Source organism: Pinus tabuliformis, chromosome Q, assembly GCF_031772625.1.
Source record: "Pinus tabuliformis cultivar Carrire ecotype Pingquan chromosome Q, CPIR1, whole genome shotgun sequence".
NCBI lineage: Eukaryota > Viridiplantae > Streptophyta > Pinopsida > Pinales > Pinaceae > Pinus > Pinus tabuliformis.
The window spans coordinates 1,188,087,249-1,188,105,619 of record NC_142296.1 but is presented as its reverse complement, the minus strand read 5'-3'; the positions used below and the strand labels follow the sequence as shown (position 1 = coordinate 1,188,105,619).

The following is an 18,371-nucleotide window of genomic DNA, read 5'->3' as shown; positions in this document are numbered from 1 at the left end:
CTTCATTACTTTAGTTAATTGAGTTTAGAGAGAAAAACCCATCTCAACCAAAGTGAGTTAAGTCAACCAAGAGAATACATAGATTTATAAGTGTGAAAGTATTCAAATGTGTAGTTGTTTGAGTATTTTGATTGTCACTTCTCTAGGTATTCAAAATTTTGCTAGTGTTCAACCACAAGAAGAGGATCAATTATCTTCAACAAGCCAAGTATAGGCTACACAAGTAGTTTTGAAAAAAGAGTAGCAAGGACAATAGCTCCATTTGGGTACAAATGGATATACTAGTGAAAATGGTGTGAACCAAGTCCAAATTAGTTATGGAACCTATCATATCAGTGCTGTAAATTCCATAAGAGGTTAAGATCTGGAAACCCTTGTTGAGGAAGGTTCCCATAATGAAGTTTTTGGATTTCAAAATATAGGATGAAAGATAGTTTTTTGGAGCTTTAGTGTGAGTTCTATGAAGTTGAGGTAGTCGTTGGATTAAATGGCACCCAAAAGGTTCTTCCCCAGGGTTGGGTCAAAACGCTTTATAAATCTAGCATAATAACCTCATTGGATGTTGCACTTCTCGACCGAAGCCCAAACCTAAACAGATGCATCTAATTCTAACTCAACAAACTACATGCTGGATTTCTTTAGTTCAATTTCATGTACATGTTGAAAATAGAAACAAGAAATGTTAAAAATAGAATCGAGAAATTCTAATTTAATTTGTCCTTGAATTAAATTGTGAATTAAAATTGCAATTATTTTCTCGTAGCAAATTGTAATAGTTAATGTTGACACCTAATCCGAAACGAATGAGGTGAAGCTGGACAGTCATCTAGAAGATGAACTGATCCGTTTTGTGTATGTATAAATAATAGTTGGCTAATGAATAAAATTATCAGTTCTGTCTTGCGCTCAATAATTTCTGGAGTTAACCTGGCCTGACATGGTATCAGAGCAGGTCCCAAAATAGTGTAACTCATGCTGAGCGCTGCATCATCCTGAGCAATTCCTTGACACTGCTGAAGATTGCGCCCTCTGTCCTGACATGGAGACTGCGCCCTCAGACCATGAGTAATTGATGTGCATTTTTTTTTTACCTGAGCGTTGATGCATTCATGTATTCCCTGGAATGCTGCGTTGAAGCTCCATTACCTTGATGCGTTGATGCGTTGAAGCTCCATTAACCATGGTAAAAGCCTATCCCATTACTCTTCTGGTATAATCTCTTGTTCCTTGTAATACTGATCGAAAACCAGATTGACATTCCCTTTACTACCTGCAACTTCGGATAATCGAGTGATAGCTATGGCAGTGGTATTAGACTCGATTTGATTTCTGTCGATGTTCGAGGAGGAAATTCATGCAGCTGAATCTAGGATAGAGACTTGCAAGATGCCATGCGAAGGAAGGAAGATTAAAATGGTGACTGCATTTTTTTTATTGAAGACTGACATATTTTTTGCCAGAAACCAAGATGCCCTGCGAAGGAAGGAAGATTAAAGCTTGTAATGGTGACTGCGTTTTTGTAATGGTGACTGCCTGAAAACTGTGGTATCGCTCAGTTTTTTACCTCAGTCTTTATTCGCTCAGTCTTTTATTCGCTGCGTTTTTATTGCAAGAACCATGGTATCGATTTTATTGTAAGAACTGCTCCTTGTGGGACAATTCCTTGTGTCCAATTCATTTGTTTTTAAGAGGAATTTTTGCACGCAACAAGCACCCGTAACCCATTGTATGCACAACGGTTTGAGAACCCGTGGGTGCCAGATATACTCAATAACTGTTTTATTGTAAGAACTGCTCCTCATCGTCCATATTGACAATTCCGCGACATCTTGGGAACCCACAGTAGCAAGCTAATTGTTCATCTATTGAGAAAAACCTGTAATCATATGTTAGCTCTTCCCATTATGATATGATCTTCTCCGCTGGAAATTGTGAGGTACTGTTGTATGAGCCAGAGGTCTTGTTGAATTTGTTGTATTACTGCTTGGTGTAGGGTTTCTTGAGTTTTCTAAGTTATCAGTCGTTGAAGGATCTCTTGTCCACTGGAAATTGGCAGAAGATTGAATGTGTTCTCATCCTGTTGTTATCTAAGACAGGGATTTTTGGCGCAGCCTGACAAGGCCAGCGAAGTTTTGACTAAATTCATCCAATTTATGTTACAAAAACATTATGACATATTATAGTATGTGACTCATATTACAGTATGCAATATCATGCTTATACTTGGAGCGGAGTTTTATATATTGCGCTGTTTTTTCAACAGTTTTTTACATTGATATATATTGAAGTGATATATGTTGAAGAGATCCCTTAGCGCCTTTTAGAAGAAAATAAAATGCATAGGGATATGGCATAAAGATTTTTTTTCAACAGAAGTTTTTTGGCAGAGATAATTTTTTTTACAGAATGCATTCAATCATTTCAATGGTCGGAATAGTTCTCACTAGAAAGGAGAACTATTCTGAATGGTCTCGAATGGTAAAACACACCCTCATCTACAATGAGCTGTGGAAAGGTGTGTGTGCCGGAGAAGAAGACAGAGACCCTGTGCAGCCCACATCAGACAAAGAACTCGCCATTTGGGAAAACAAGAACAGCAAAGCCTATGCATTGATCGCAGCATCTGTAAATGAGGAAGTAAGTCGTCATATTTCATCCTATTCCACTGCCTTTGAAGCTTTACAAAAGCTGAAAGAAATCTATGATACACATTCTGCACTTGAAGTTGTTCAACTCATGATTAAACTCTTCACTCTTGAACTGAAAAATAATGATCCTCTTGCTCTTGCATCTGAAATAAAGTCTATAATGCATGATATTAAATCCACTAAGGTTGAGCTGGATATCTCTCTTATTGCCTTTCTCAAAGCACTCTATCCTACCTACTCTAATTATCTTGAGTCTCTACAAGCAAATGGAAACCTTAAAGATATAACCTTTGACTCTCTTGTGAAAAACTTTGCTGAAAGAGAAGAAGCCTTTGGAAAGAAAACAGTCCCTGAATCTTCTGAAGAGACTGTTTGCCTTGCTCACAAAGAAAAGCATCCTGCTCAAGATTCTGCAAGAGGAAGAGGTGGACGAAGAGGAAGAGGAAGATACTTCAGAGGCAGGGGGGGCAGACATTCTCAAGCAGAAAAGGTAGATCTGCATTGCATTTGCTGCAAACGAAATGGATCACATGATGCTTCTACATGCAAGCTACCATGGGACAAGGTTGAGCAGAGAAGAAACCAGCAGAAAGGTAAAACTGATGACACAGACAAAGGTAAAGCACCTGGATCCACTCACTATATTGAGGCACAATGTAACATTGGAGTAAATGAAGACTTGTTTAATGCTTCACTTGCTTCTTCGAAAAATGACTGGTTGCTTGATTCAGGAGCAACCTATCATATGACTCATAGGAAAGAATTTTTTGAAGATTTCACTGACAATGTTGATGGAGCAGTATACTTTGCAGATCAGTCAAAAATCAAGCCATCAGGGCTTGGCACAATCAGGCTTAAACTGCCTGGTCTTCCAGATTTTCTTCTGAATCATGTTCTATATCTCCCACAGCTCAAGAGAAACTTGTTGTCCCTGGTCCACATCCGCCAGCAAGGTCACTCCATTCATATGTTTGATGGAAAGCTTGAGGTAAGAAAGGCATCTGACCATTCACTTGTCATGAGAGGTATAGAAGAAGAAAGACTTCTTAAACTGCAAGGAACCTCTGCTCATGCACAACATTTTTCATATATTTCTCATCATGATGAAGGTACACTTCCATCAAGTTTATTATGGCATGCTAGATTTGGACATTTAAACTATGATAGTCTCCGCTTGTTGAAGAAAAATGGTGTTGCTGGTTTGCCTACAATTCCTAGAAAACATAAACAATGTGATGCTTGCATTCTAGGAAATCATAGCAAACAGTCTTTTCATGATTCACATTCAAGAGCACATAGGAAGCTTGAAATTATTCATTCAGATTTATGTGGTCCAATGCGTGTTCCTTCTGCAAATGGAAATAAATATATCATGACATTTATTGATGATTACACCAGAATGTGTTGGGTTTACTTATTGAAGAACAAATCTGATGCTTTTCAAACATTCAAGAATTTTCATAAATGGATTGAAAATGATGCACAATCTCATATTGGGTCTATTCGCACTAATAATGGAAAAGAATATACATCAAATGAATTTGAACACTATCTTCACCAACATGGGATTAAACATCAAACAACTGTGCCTTATAATCCTCAACAGAATGGTGTAGCTGAAAGAATGAACAGAACAATTTTGAATATGGTACGATCCATGCTTTTCTTCAAAAATGTAAAAGCAATGTTTTGGGCTGATGCTGTTCTATGTGTTGCATATATAAAGAATAGATGTCCATCTAGTGCTATAAGAAACAAGATTCCTTATGAATTGTGGTATGGACATGTTCCTTCGGTAAAACATCTCAGGATATTTGGTTCCACCTGTTATGCTTTAATACCAAAGGTACATAGAAACAAACTTGGTGCTAGAAGTCGTAAGTGTATCTTCCTAGGGTATTCAAACACATCTAAAGCATACCGCCTTTATGATGAAGTAAATAAGAAGTTTGTTTTATCTAGAGATGTCATTTTTCTTGAATCATCCAAATCTGACAGTGTTGTTGAGCGGCAACTTGATCGCTTGGATAGATTCACAAAACCGAAATCATTCCAAGAGTTTGATAATCATATTCCACATCTTGAAGGGGGGATTCCTATACTAGATCAACATGTGGAATCTCCTTCTGAAGAACAATCTCCCCTGCATGACACTCCAACAACGGATGATGCTTTAAGTGATGTAATTGATAGAATTGGGAGACTCAATCTTGATTCAGACCCAACTCAATCAACAGAATAGCCTAGACCATCTCAGAAAGGTCCCCCAAAGTGGCTGACAAAGACACTTGAAAGTGTTCATCCTGATGAAATTGGAAAAATAGGAACCAGAAATTCAAACCGACAAGATGGAGGTGATGTAGATAACTCTAATTCACCTGTTGATATGGATGTTACTTATGATTGTGAATTGAACTTGTCTACATATTTTGAACCAACTTCCTTCAAGGAAGCTGCTTCTCATGATAAATGGAAAGAAGCGATGCAGAAAGAGTATGATGCCCTCATAAAGAATGGCACTTGGAAGCTAGTTGATCCTCCATTTGGAACCAAACCAATTGGCTGCAAGTGGGTCTACAAGAACAAGTACAAAGCTGATGGCTCACTTGACAAGCACAAAGCTAGGCTTGTGGCAAAAGGTTTTGCACAGAAGGAAGGGGTCGATTATGAGGAAACTTTTGCTCCCACAGCAAAATGGGCCACCATCCGGACACTCTTTGCACTAGCTGCTCAGAACGGTTGGAAAGTCCATCAAATGGATGTAAAAACGACATTCTTGAATGGAGATCTAAAAGATAATGTTTTTATGTCCCAGCCTGAAGGATTTGCTGAGAAAGGACATGAACACAAAGTATGCAAACTTGTGAAGTCCTTGTATGGCCTCAAACAAGCACCATGAGCCTGGTATGAAAAACTAACTGAGCATCTTCTGAAACTCAACTTCAATCATTTTGATCTTGATGATGCAACTTTATTTGTCAAGAAATTTGGCAAAACAGTTGTATATCTTGTGGTATATGTAGATGATCTTTTAATGACAGGGAACAATGAAAGCTATATTGCATCCATAAAGAAAGAATTAGGAAAAAAAATTGAAATGACTGATTTGGGCTATGTTCATTACTATCTTGGCATTGAAGTAACCCAACAACCAAAGTCCATATTTCTTTCTCAAAAGAAATACATTGGAGATTTGTTAAACAGATTTGGCATGACAGAGTGCAATCCCCTTTCTACTCCAATGGAACAAAACTTGAAGCTCACATCTATTGAAGGAAAGGAATTTGAGGATGCAACAAAGTATAGACAGCTTGTAGGAAGTCTCATCTACCTCACTACTACCAGACCAGACATTTCATTTGCTGTTGGAATCCTCTCCAGGTTTATGCAAAAGCCTTGCGAGGGACATTGGTCTGCTGCAAAAAGAGTTCTAAGGTACTTGAAGGGAACTCAAGACCTTGGAATCAAGTATACACAGGTGGACGACTTCAACTTGATTGGATACTCTGATTCAGACTTCGATGGAGACAAAGAAACTGGGGTATCTACTTCAGGATATGCTATGAGTCTTGGATCGGGAGCTGTCTCCTGGAGATCACGCAAACAATCAGTACCAGCAGATTCCACAACAGAAGCAGAATATGTGGCAGCAGTTGAAGCAACGAAAGAAATTGTGTGGCTCAGGAAAATTCTTGAAGATTTGTAGGTAAAACAAATACAATCAACTCCACTCATGATTGATAACACCTCTGCAAAAAAGTTGGCCAAGAACCCAAAGTTCCATGATCGTACTAAGCACATCAATACTAAATATCATCTGATCCGACATCATGCTGAGGCCAAAACAATCCATCTCCGTCATTGTTCCACAAACGAGCAAATTGCAGACATCTTCACCAAAGTGCTTGGAAGAGAAAAGCTTGAAAGATTCAGAACGATGCTTGGACTCACCAACATCCCTTCAGATTAAGGGGGGGAATGTTGACACCTAATCCGAAACGGATGAGGTGAAGCTGGACAGTCATCTAGAAGATGAACTGATCCGTTTTGTGTATGTATAAATAATAGTTGGCTAATGAATAAAATTATCAGTTCTGTCTTGCGCTCAATAATTTCTGGAGTTAACCTGGCCTGACAGTTAACTAAGTTAAGTTGACTTAGTTAACTTAGGAATTTCGAGTTGGAAGTCTTATGGAAGTCATGTATATGTTCTCCCTAAGTTTTAGGGGTCCAAGATGAGTTTATTTATGAGTTTTAATTAGACAACTCAGTTCATTGAGTTATGTTCAGTTAAATCGCTTCTAACTATTTGTGGAACTAATAGAGGATTAGCAGTGAGTTGGTGCACTGGTGCATCCACAAGTGTCACTCCAGTTAACTAAATATTCCCTCATCAGAAACCCATGAATGTCAGTTTGGAGAAAGACGCAGTTGATACTAGAGTGCAGTGACAGTGTACTATTAGTTGTATGATTTACTGAGTTGTAAATATCATGCATGCAATCAAAGAAGGACCTAATTTTGGATTGTGAAGTTATGGATAAGGAATTTCCCTTTAAATACAAGCTAATTCTCTTAGGGATTGTGCAAAGAATTAGAAGATTGGAGGCTTGGAAATTTGGCTAAGTATTGGCTAAAGGAAGTCATCAAGTGGAGGATAGGAAATACTTGTGCAGGTTAATGCCAAGGTTGAGAAGAGAATATTGTATTCATCCAAATTCTTTGACCAAGGGCGCAAGGAATCAGGGGCTTGGAGAGTAGCAAAAGAAGCTAGAGACTAGCTTCAGCATTCTTGTGAGCAGGGAGATTAATCATACTAAGTGTCGGGATTGTTCTTGTGAGAACACGTAGGGTATTATCCTCTTGGATTTTTTATTTAATGAAATAAAAATAGGCGGGGTTTTGAGAAGTGGCTTTCCTCGGATACATATTGCGTTATGTGCCATTGATTTGTCTTCTTCTTGTTCATATTGTTTTCATCGATCTATTGGCTTCCACTAGTTGAAAGTAGAAGTAGATTCTTGTCCTGTGCTTTAGTACATTGCATGATCTTACGAATCTACAGGATTTTCTATAGTACCGAGCAGGGAGGATGTGATGCACATGATCTCTAATATCCCATAAATAACCAAATATCCTGCAAATGTAAATTTAGTGTGAAATAAACTCATAGAATATGCTTATACAGTATCTATCAAATGGAGAGGATCGAAGGTCCGAATCATCTCAGCCATCTAATACTTTTAAATTGTGTTTGTAGTGCATCTACTAACCTACAAACTAGTTTATAAATATAAAACGGATGAATCCCCCTTGGGAATTTTCCTAGATATTGACCAATGCATCCAAGGGGTCAATATGAATTGGTCTTAATACCTTATGAATAAATTCATTCAACTTTTTTGAAATTTGCATGACTATGGGTTGCTCTCTTTCATGCAATGATTTTTCAAAAGCCACCAGCAGATGTGGACTATGAAATCTAAGTAACCAAGTCATTCCCAATGTCAAATTTTAATACATTAGCGCACAACGTAGATGGAGAAATGGAGTGGACCACCAACAAATCCTTCCATCAATGTTATACACACATGATACAGGATAACATAAAGTCCTTTAAAATTCCAAACAACTTACTGGAAAGGTATAGTGATTCTCTCCAATTTGAAGTAGACATGCACCATGTGTATATCCTTCCATGCATAGATATGACATGCTATCAAAGATCCTACCTTTTTGTATCACTGAGGAATACATCACAAAGAAGGTGCAATAATCGCCATAAGCAATGAGCCCCAAGAAAATAGAGGGTGAGGAGGTCTTGAAGACCAAGACCTATAACAAAAGAGACCTAGACAAATGCAACTAGGAATAAAAAATGGTAGAGAAGGATGCTTCAGAAAAATGGTAGTGCACTTCCTTGAGACTGGATTGGGGGGACAAGAAACAAACACAACCACATAAATCTTGGAGCCCCATGATACAAAACAAGCTACGACTTACATGCTTCCATCAATATGAAAAACACTTTTAGATCCAATGGATGTTGGTGAAGTTGAGATTATAAAACCTAGCCACAGTGCACCGGGAGATGTAATGGTTTAAAGTACAACAAAATTATAGCCAATAACATTAGCAAAGTAGACTATGACAACATGTGCAACACAAGAAAAAATTTGGTTAATGGAGCACATAACTCCCTTATAGGAATCACAGAAGGAATTGTACCTAATGCAGTCCACAGCGAGCATGTTGCAAGAAAACCTGGAAGGAAATAAAATCATCCATCAAGATTCATAATAGCAGATGGGTTCATTATGTCAAGAGTTGAAGCTTGTCGAGCCTTAGCGACCTACACCAACAATCTTAAGTACTACACCTAGTGTGACGTCTTGTGTATAGAGATTAGGAAGCATACAGGAAAGGGTTCTTCAACTTGAAACATTGGCTATCACATATTTTTAGGCGTATTCCAACACTGGATAGGGTGATTTTCCATATTTTGAGATGGATCCATCATAAGTTTCCACAAGCGATCTTCAATAAATATTTGATGTAGATCCTCAACGAGCTTACCAACAGGCATAAGACCATCGCTTACTCATACATTGAACTACAACAACACCATCACCACTAGATTGATACACATGCATCACTTGCCAATGTAATGGAGGAGGTCTATGTTCATATCTCAAGCTCCAAGGAAGTCCAAACCAAGATGCTCGCCCAAAGAAAATTCTATAGGTCTAAGAGACTATTATGAAATCAAGGAAACAATATAGACACCTTGAGGAGAACATAAAGTATATTCCTATCTTGTCACAATCAGAGCTTGAGCAAAAGATTGAAAAAGTTGAGAAAATCCTATAGTCTCCAAGGCCCACACAAACAGATTTTTCCACTTGGTCAACCATAGATTTGGACTTTTGGCTCACCTACAAAATTCTCCCAAAGTGCACAGCTAGGGGAATATGCATGGGAAGCACAAATCAATGACAAGAGGTAGTCATTTGTAGGCCTTAACAACATTCAAGGAGTCCATTTCAAGATCTGTACCCTAACATGCCATATCACACTTGGGTTGAGAAACAAACACTCTACCATTGTGTTAGTGTCAAAGGAATAGGCTAAGTGACAATATTCTAAGCTCTAAGACAATTGAGCTAGGAAAATAGATGAAACCCATTTTCCTCAACAATAGAGGTTAACAAGTTAAGCAATCACCCGAAAGTGTTGCTTGATTCATTAAATGAATTTGATGCTAAGTTCCGAAGTTTGGTGAAATAGTTACGCATAATGATTCCATCAATTTCATCTACTTTACCAAAGTAAATGACACCAACTTAAGAACAATTTAAGTAAGAGCGTACCGCAGTAAGGCCAGGCCAAATTTTGAATAAAGGTGTAAGTATAAGGAAAATAAAAAAGGGGTTGCACACAAAGCATGCTACATCCACAAACGTTTTACAGTGTACCAGTACAAATACACTACACAAGCATCAAGTGCACTCATTATGATATATTATACCACTATCCAAAAAAATTGTTATGGAAAATCTATCCATTATTACCAAATACACTACACAAGCATCAAGTGCACTCATTATGGTATATTATACCACTATCCAAAAAAATTGTTTTGGAAAATCCATCCATTATTACCAATTGGTACCAAAGTAATCTACCGTTGGAACTGGATATAAAAAATGTATATACACAATCTTAGATGTGAAATATATATACATAATTATAACTATATACATAGGCTTCTCTCAACAATCAGAACCTTGTCTTAGATGCTGCATTTGGCAGAGAGCAAAAGAAAACTAAATAATCCAACGATTGAACCTCTTCTTCCATGATGACCATCTTCTCAAGATGTAATGTAATCTTCAACTCAATGTATGACGAATGGATTGTTTCGGAACTTGACAAAGCTAGAAGCATAGGTAGTTGAGATTGTGGAGATTTCCAGGTGAAGTAGCCCATCTCACAAGTTATAGTGTTGAGAATATGCGTAACATATTAACATTGATGTGCCCATGTGTTCATCTTAGCCAAGGTTAGGTCAACAAAAATATAATTCTCAAACGTCACGGCAGAGTTAAATTCAAATAGATACAAATGCATATTCCCACGACTTTATGGCTATGTAAACAAACACGCTCTTCTTTCTACAAAGCATAGTAGTACACTCTCTGTGCTAGTGACAGTAGTGATAGACATTAGCCAATATGAGAAATTACCTCCGTGTTATGACACCAAGCGTTATTATTCTATGGCTCGTTCTTGCCTTCAATATTGTTTCCATCTGCCGAGGAGATGTTGGGGATTTTTCCACCCAAGATTTCTTCAATGGAATTTTGTCTGGTGCTTCTGATAGTTGCGCAGGAAAGACCTTCTATACATACAATAACTTCATGGACGCAACCACTACATTCTCTGGCACAACTGGCACCGACGTTGACCACAAGAGAGAAATCGCTGCTTTCTTTGAAAATATTGCTCACAAGACTTCCAGTACATCTGATCGCATGCATCCTTCCTGTTTCTGTAGATAAAATGTGAACATAATTGAAAAGAAAGAGATGTAGCTCTCAGGTGTGGCCTGCACCTGGAGACTACACTCATCAAACTTGAGAGATCAGTCTCGTCCACTCTATTACCAATCAATCAAAGATTACATCATTAAATACAATACTAGGAAATAGGAAGTTGCACCCAAACCCCATAATTATAGGAACTAATCCTAAACTAGGGAGAAAGTTACAACAACGTAACTATTTTCTCCATTAATAACAAAATAATATTAATTATTCTCAACTCCCCCCCTTAATGGAGAAAGGGTTATCCTGAACTCCTAGCATCTTTCTAAACAATTCAAATTTCACTCGTGCAAGAGGCTTTGTAAAAATATCAGCCACATTGTCACAAGTTTTACAATATTCGACAGCAATTTCTTTTGACTGTATTTTTTCTCTAACAAAGTGAAACTGGGTGTCTATGTGTTTGGTGTTTTTATGAAACACTGGATTGTATGCTAATTTGATAGCGCTCTGGTTGTCGCTTTTGATAGAAGTGGGTTGCTTCTGTTCTTTTCCTGCATCGTTAAGAAGTCTCCTCAACCAGATTGCTTCACATGTTGCTGCACACAATGCTTGATATTCAAATTCACATGACGACAAAGCTACAGTACTTTGTTTCGTGCTGCTCCATGCAATTACCCCGGAACCTATGTTAAATGCATAACCTGTGATGGACCTCCGATCATCCAGGTTACCTGCCCAGTCTGAGTCTGAAAAACCTGCTAGAGTAACATCAGATACATCAATGTATAAAATACCAAAATGAACAGTACCACAAAGATACCTCAACACGCTTTTTGCTGATGTCCAGTGACTTTCACGCGGTTTTGACATGAATTGGCTTAATACACTAACTGAGTATGCCAAGTTGGGTCTGGTTGTTGTAAGATATATCAGGCTGCCAACCAGCTGTCTGTACATTGTGGCATCAACCTCCTTAGTGCCATCATCACTGCTCAATTTTAGATTCTGCTGCAAAGGTGTCGCTGCTGTTCTACATTGATCCATACCAAACTTTTCCAACAGATTTTTAGCATACTTCCCTTGGGTAAGAAAAGTTTGCCCAGTATCTCTGAATACTTCTAATCCCAGACAATAGTGAAGGCTTCTGAGATCCTTCATTTCAAAAACTTGTGCCATGAGCCTTTTGATTCCTTTGATTAAATCATCTACATTTCCTGTTATAATCATGTCATCCACATAAAAAGAAATCAAAATAATCTGCCCCTGATTATTGTACTTGGTATACAAATTTGGGTCATTTAAGCTTCTATGGAAACCATACTCTATAAAGAAAGAATCAACCTTTTCATACGAAGACCTGGGTGCTTGCTTTAAACCATATAAATCCTTTTTCAATCTGCAAACAAGATGTTCCTGCCCCTGCTTTACATATCCTTCTGGTTGTACTAAGTAAATTTCTTCTTTTAAATCACCATTTAAAAATGCAGATTTAACATCAAGCTGGTGTAATTCCCAATTACATCTAGTAGCTAAAGCAATAAGCATTCAAATTGTATTTAGCTTTGCTACAGGTGCAAAAGTATCATCAAAATCTATACCTTCCTGCTGTGAATATCCTTTTGCAACCAGCCTAGCTTTTAACTTATCTATACTTCTGTCTGCATTCATTTTTGGTTTAAACAACCACTTGCATCCTATGGGTGTTTTATTCTTAGGCAGCTCAACTAAATCCCAAGTATCATTTCTAAGAATTGATTCCATCTCTTCATTCATTGCAGCTCTCCATTCCTCAAATTGACTAGCTTCTTTGTAATTAGAGGGTTCTACAATGTTCAAAACTTTTGACATCAAAGCATAGTTTCTCAACTTCAATGGTAATTGAGTCTTCCTACCTGACCTTCTTGGTAGGGGACTTACCTCAAATTTGTTTTCTTCTGCAATAATTGGGCCTGCTCTTTCACCTTCTTGCTGTTCTTCTTCATTCTCTTCTTTCTGCTCCTGTTCCTGCTCCCTTTCATCCTCGCTGCTTTCCTCCAACAGAAATGGAATGTGCCAATCATCTCCAACATCAGCTTTCCTTTCATGTACCTGTTCATGAAAGACTACATCTCTACTTGCAAATGTCTTATGAGACTCAAGATTGAACAGTTTGTATGCTTTAAACTCTGTGCCATAACCAACAAAGATGCATTTGACTACCTTAGGGTCCAGTTTCTTTCTATCAGCTTTGGGTACATGTGCAAATGCCTTTGACCCAAAGACTCTTAAGTGATTTAGTGCTGGTTTAAATCCATAAAAGGCTTCAAAAGGAGTTTTGAAGCAAAGAAACCTAGTAGGACTTCTATTTTTCAAATATACAGCAGTATTTATCGCTTCTGCCCAAAAAGTATTAGATAGACCCTTACCTTGCAGCATGCTCCTTGCGCACTCTACCAGGGTTCTGTTTTTACGCTCTGCAATTCCGTTTTGCTGTGGTGTGTGCACCACTGTATACTGCTGAACAATCCCGTGAGATTTGCAGTATTTCATGAATTCCTTTGATTTTTATTCTCCTCCTTGATCAGATCGGAGAATTTTAATACTTTTTCCAAATTGTCTTTCCACCAGGGTTTTGAAATCTATAAAACATTGGAAAGTCTGACTTTTCTTGTTTAAAAAATAAACCCATGAATACCTAGTGCAGTCATCAGTAAACAACAAAAAATAGTATGCTCCCCCTAGCGACCTTGTCTGCATGGGACCACATACATCAGTGTGCACTAGCTCTAAGATTTATGTTTGCCTCCTCCTATCATGCACAAGGAACTGTTCTCTGTGCATCTTTCCTAAGGCACAACCTTCACAGTTTAACTAAATGTTACGAAAGATGGGGAGACCTTCGACCATACCTTTCTTCTATAACAACATGAGATCCTGCAGATTCAGATGACCAAACCTCTGATGCCAGAGTTGTTCAGCTGTTGACTCTCCTGCAACCATGGCTTGCTTTGATATACTTTTTGCATCCAATCTGTATAGGCTTCCAACTCGCATGCCTATTGCAACAATTTCATTCCTGCAATCCATTATCACACAGTGAGTCTTGAAGAATTCGACATTCATATCTTGGTCAGCCATCATGGATACAAATATCAGGTTTTTCTTTATTCCAGGTACATATAAAACATTTGAAAGGTGACTAATTTTTCCATTTGGTAACTTAACTGAAATCACCCCATGACCTTTAATCTGATATCCATTATCATCCCCTAAATATATTTTTGATCCATTTATAATTTCTTCAAGACTGTCGAAAAATTCTTTATTACCTGTCATGTGAGAGGATGCTCCGGAATCGACATACCAGATGTCATCTTCATTTGATGCAGAAAGGGCACAGTTGACTATGAACAGTTGAAATTCATGACTGAAGTCTTCTTCTTCAACAAAATATCCTCTGTGTTTTGGATTTGCCTGTCTCCTCCTTGCCTCATCAGCCTGCCTCTTATGATAACAATCTCTCTGTATATGACCCTTCTTTCCACAATAAAAACATTTCTTTTCAGAATGATTTGCAAGCATACCTTTATGACAGTGATGTTTATGTGTTGTTCCTCCTTTCTGGACTGATTGCTGCTGTGACTACTTCCCTTTAGATAGTCGTCGTTTTGCCACCAGCGCGAGATCATCACTTTGGGGGTTCAGATTCAGGTTCTGTCGTTGCTCTTCCTCTTGCTGCAAGATCGCAGTGAGATCATCAAAAGTGGGTGTTTTCTCCCTCACCGAGACTCCAATGATGAAGGTTTGGAAATCATCACGCATCCCATTCATTGTAATTGCAACAAGATCTTCATCAGCCACCGCCACTCCAATGGCCACCAATCCGTCTTTAACATCCTTAATTCGCACGACAAATGCAGTAGCAGACTCCCTTTCGTCCATCCTCATTGAAAATAGCTTGCTTTTCAGAGCCAAAACTCTGTTTGTATTCTAGGTCTCATACAGATTCTTGATTTTCGTCCAAATCTCTGCACACGTTTTACAGTCTCTGATGTGTGCAATGACATTGTCTTTCACAGACATCTTTAACAAGACCTTGGCCTTGTTTTCTCTTTTTTCCCAGTCTTCCTTCTGCGTGCTCGTAGTCGGCTTCTGCTCATCGCCTGTCACTATAGTCCAAGCGTTCGCACCTTCGAGTAGGGTCTGGATCTTAACTTCCAATTCGTGAAGTTAGACCCGTTGAGTTTACCAGACTCGTTAAGATAAGATTCCATCGTATTACTCATTGTGAATCTTCTTAACAACAACAAAAACAAAAAAAAAACAGTACCTGTCAGATCGATCTGTCACCGATCTACAGTATCTGGCACTCACGCTCCAATGAGCAAATTCGGCGTTTTCAATATAGCTGAAACAATGATCTGATCACAATTGATCCTATCCACCTCTCCCGGATTGATCTGCCGCTTCACCGATTCTGCTTCCCCTCCAGATCGCCAAACGAAGTCAAAGTTTCTCGCAGACCTCCTCTGGCGCTTTCTCGATCTGTCTCTTCCAGACGGATCTACAACTCAGTCGATCTGCACCGCTTGCAAACAACCACTGCACCGCTGGCAAACCGCCAAAAGAAGTTCAATCTATTCGCAGATCCCTTGGCGCTACCCCGAGCGAAAAATCCGCGCTAACTGAAAATCGCTTAGAGTATTTCAATTGGCGCGACTTTCCCGGTAAAATCCCGCGCTAATTGGGCTTTTTGGCGCTCTGGCGCAGTTTATTCCCAGCAAACCACGCTAATTCCGGTTCTGGCGCGACTGTCAGCGCAAAATCCGCGCCAATTCGCGCAAAATCCGCGCCAAAATTTTCGAGTCCGAGCCAGGTGTTCTGCAGTCCACCTGCTCAATCGAGCACAGAGCTCTCATGTACACATAGCCACAAAGGCACTTCAAGCCACACAGGCTATTCCAGCCACATAGGCAAGCTAGCTACTACAGGCACTTCAGCCTCACAGGTGACAAAAGATCAGGCTCACTCAATCTGAGCTTCGATACCAAGATAAAATGTGAACAGAATTGAAAAGAAAGAGATGTAGCTCTCAGGTGTGGCCTGCACCTGGAGACTACACTCATCAAACTTGAGAGATTACTCTCGTCCACTCTATTACCAATCAATCAAAGATTACATCATTAAATACAATACTAGGAAATAGGAAGTTGCACCCAAACCCCATAATTATAGGAACTAATCCTAAACTAGGGAGAAAGTTACAAAAACGTAACTATTTTCTCCATTAATAACAAAATAATATTAATTATTCTCAACTTCTATAAATTTGTTCTTGTAAAATAAATATATATATATATATAGATGATTTCATTTTAGAATTTATAAATATTAGAAATCGGTTGTTTAACCATGTGACACCTATAACTACTGACTGATTGGCAGGACTGTGCTACGTCGAGCAAATAGAGAAGTCTGACTACTGCGATTCCACCAACAAGACATACCAGTGTGTGGCGGGAAAGCAGTACTATGGGCGTGGCCCCTTGCAACTCACATGGTATGTATGCCTATAAGTTTTAGTTGTGAGTTTGTGGTCTAACTGGTATGTGTGGAAATTTGGTAAAAAAATTATGTTAACTTGAAGTATTTGGTTGGACAAATCCTAAATTACCATTAAAAAATAAATGTATAACTTATGCACTTAGAAAAATCTATACACTGTCTATGGAAAAAGAGAGTATCCAAAAAAGTGAATTTATTCATCTATTAAATTGAATTATAAAAAACAATTGGCTCTATCTATTAAATTTGAATTGGATTTCTCTTGAGAGGTTGTTTCATGCAGTTTGACCAGTTGTATAATTATGATACAGCTGGTGATTACCTGGGCTTTGATGGTCTGAATCACCCTGAAATTGTAGCCCAGAATGGCTCAATCTCGTGGAAGACTGCTATCTGGTTTTTGGATGAAACATAGTAATTGCCACTCTGCTATTACATCTGGACAAGGATTCAGGGGATGATTGCAATGGTGGAGACTCCAACGCAGTTGATGAACGTGTCAATTATTATACCAACTATTGCAATGAGTTTGGTGTAGAAGATCCAGGAAATAACCTTAGCTGTTAAAAGTATATTAATATGCTGTGACCTCGTGATCTCTGTCAAAGGATCCAGAATAGTTCAAAATACTATATATTCTATAGTAGTAAATAAAATCGATAGATTCTGATTACCATGGTTAGCATTAGCAAGAAACAGATCTTTGTGACATGTAAAACGAGACAACATTCTATTATGATAGGTCTCTTTCTTTCAACATGTAAGCACATCCATGGCTTTTGCATGCCAATGAACTGTACGAGTACAGAAAATTAAGATTAGATTAATTAATTGTACTTATTAGTGCATTTGATTTTATATATTTTACACCCAATAGATGGTGTATTACTGGTTAGGAAATTGTAGCAAAAAAGATGTTTTCACAAATATCACATATATTATGGTGGGAGATTTCCTGATTAGAACTATGAGGAATTTGTGATATTTTTGGGATGGTTATTTTATTCATCATCAAGACCAAAAAACTTAGTGATAATTATTTTATTTGTTAGGAATGATTTATTTTTCTTAAAGTAAAAGGTATTCCTTCTAATTTTGAAATTGTAACCTCTTAACTAAGAAGAAACACATGCTCCCAATCATTAATCCCACTCAAACTATTAATATAATATATAGTTTATTCTTTACGTTTATAGTTTATAAATATTACATTTAAATATTAGTATAAATAGAATTAAAAAATATTGATATTAATATAATATTTATTATTAATTTTTTTATTTAATTTAACTATATTTAAATTAACTAACAACAACTAATTACTATATAACACTAGTTAACATACCACTTCTTATAACCATGATTAACATACCAGTTCCATTAGAGAAAGAAAAATATATCATATTCAAAACCCTAGTTGACATACGAGTTCCATAAGAGAAAGAAAAATATATCATATTCAAATAATACTTGATAATGCTCGTAGATTTTTATTAGCATTGAATAACGTATCATGGAAACTTCATTGTAAAATTTTACGACCATTGAATGATGTGTTCTTGTACCTCTTCTATGATTTCATTACACCGATGACTCGTGTGAGTGCATTGTCACAATTATCATTAATAGT

General features: G+C 37.8%; 1 pseudogene; it reads left to right on the top strand.

Annotated features, from left to right (window-relative positions):
- Positions 1 to 10,850: 10,850 nt before the first annotated feature.
- On the top strand, positions 10,851 to 17,403 carry LOC149223944 (endochitinase 4-like; annotated as a pseudogene).
- The last annotated feature ends 968 nt before the right edge of the window (positions 17,404 to 18,371 follow it).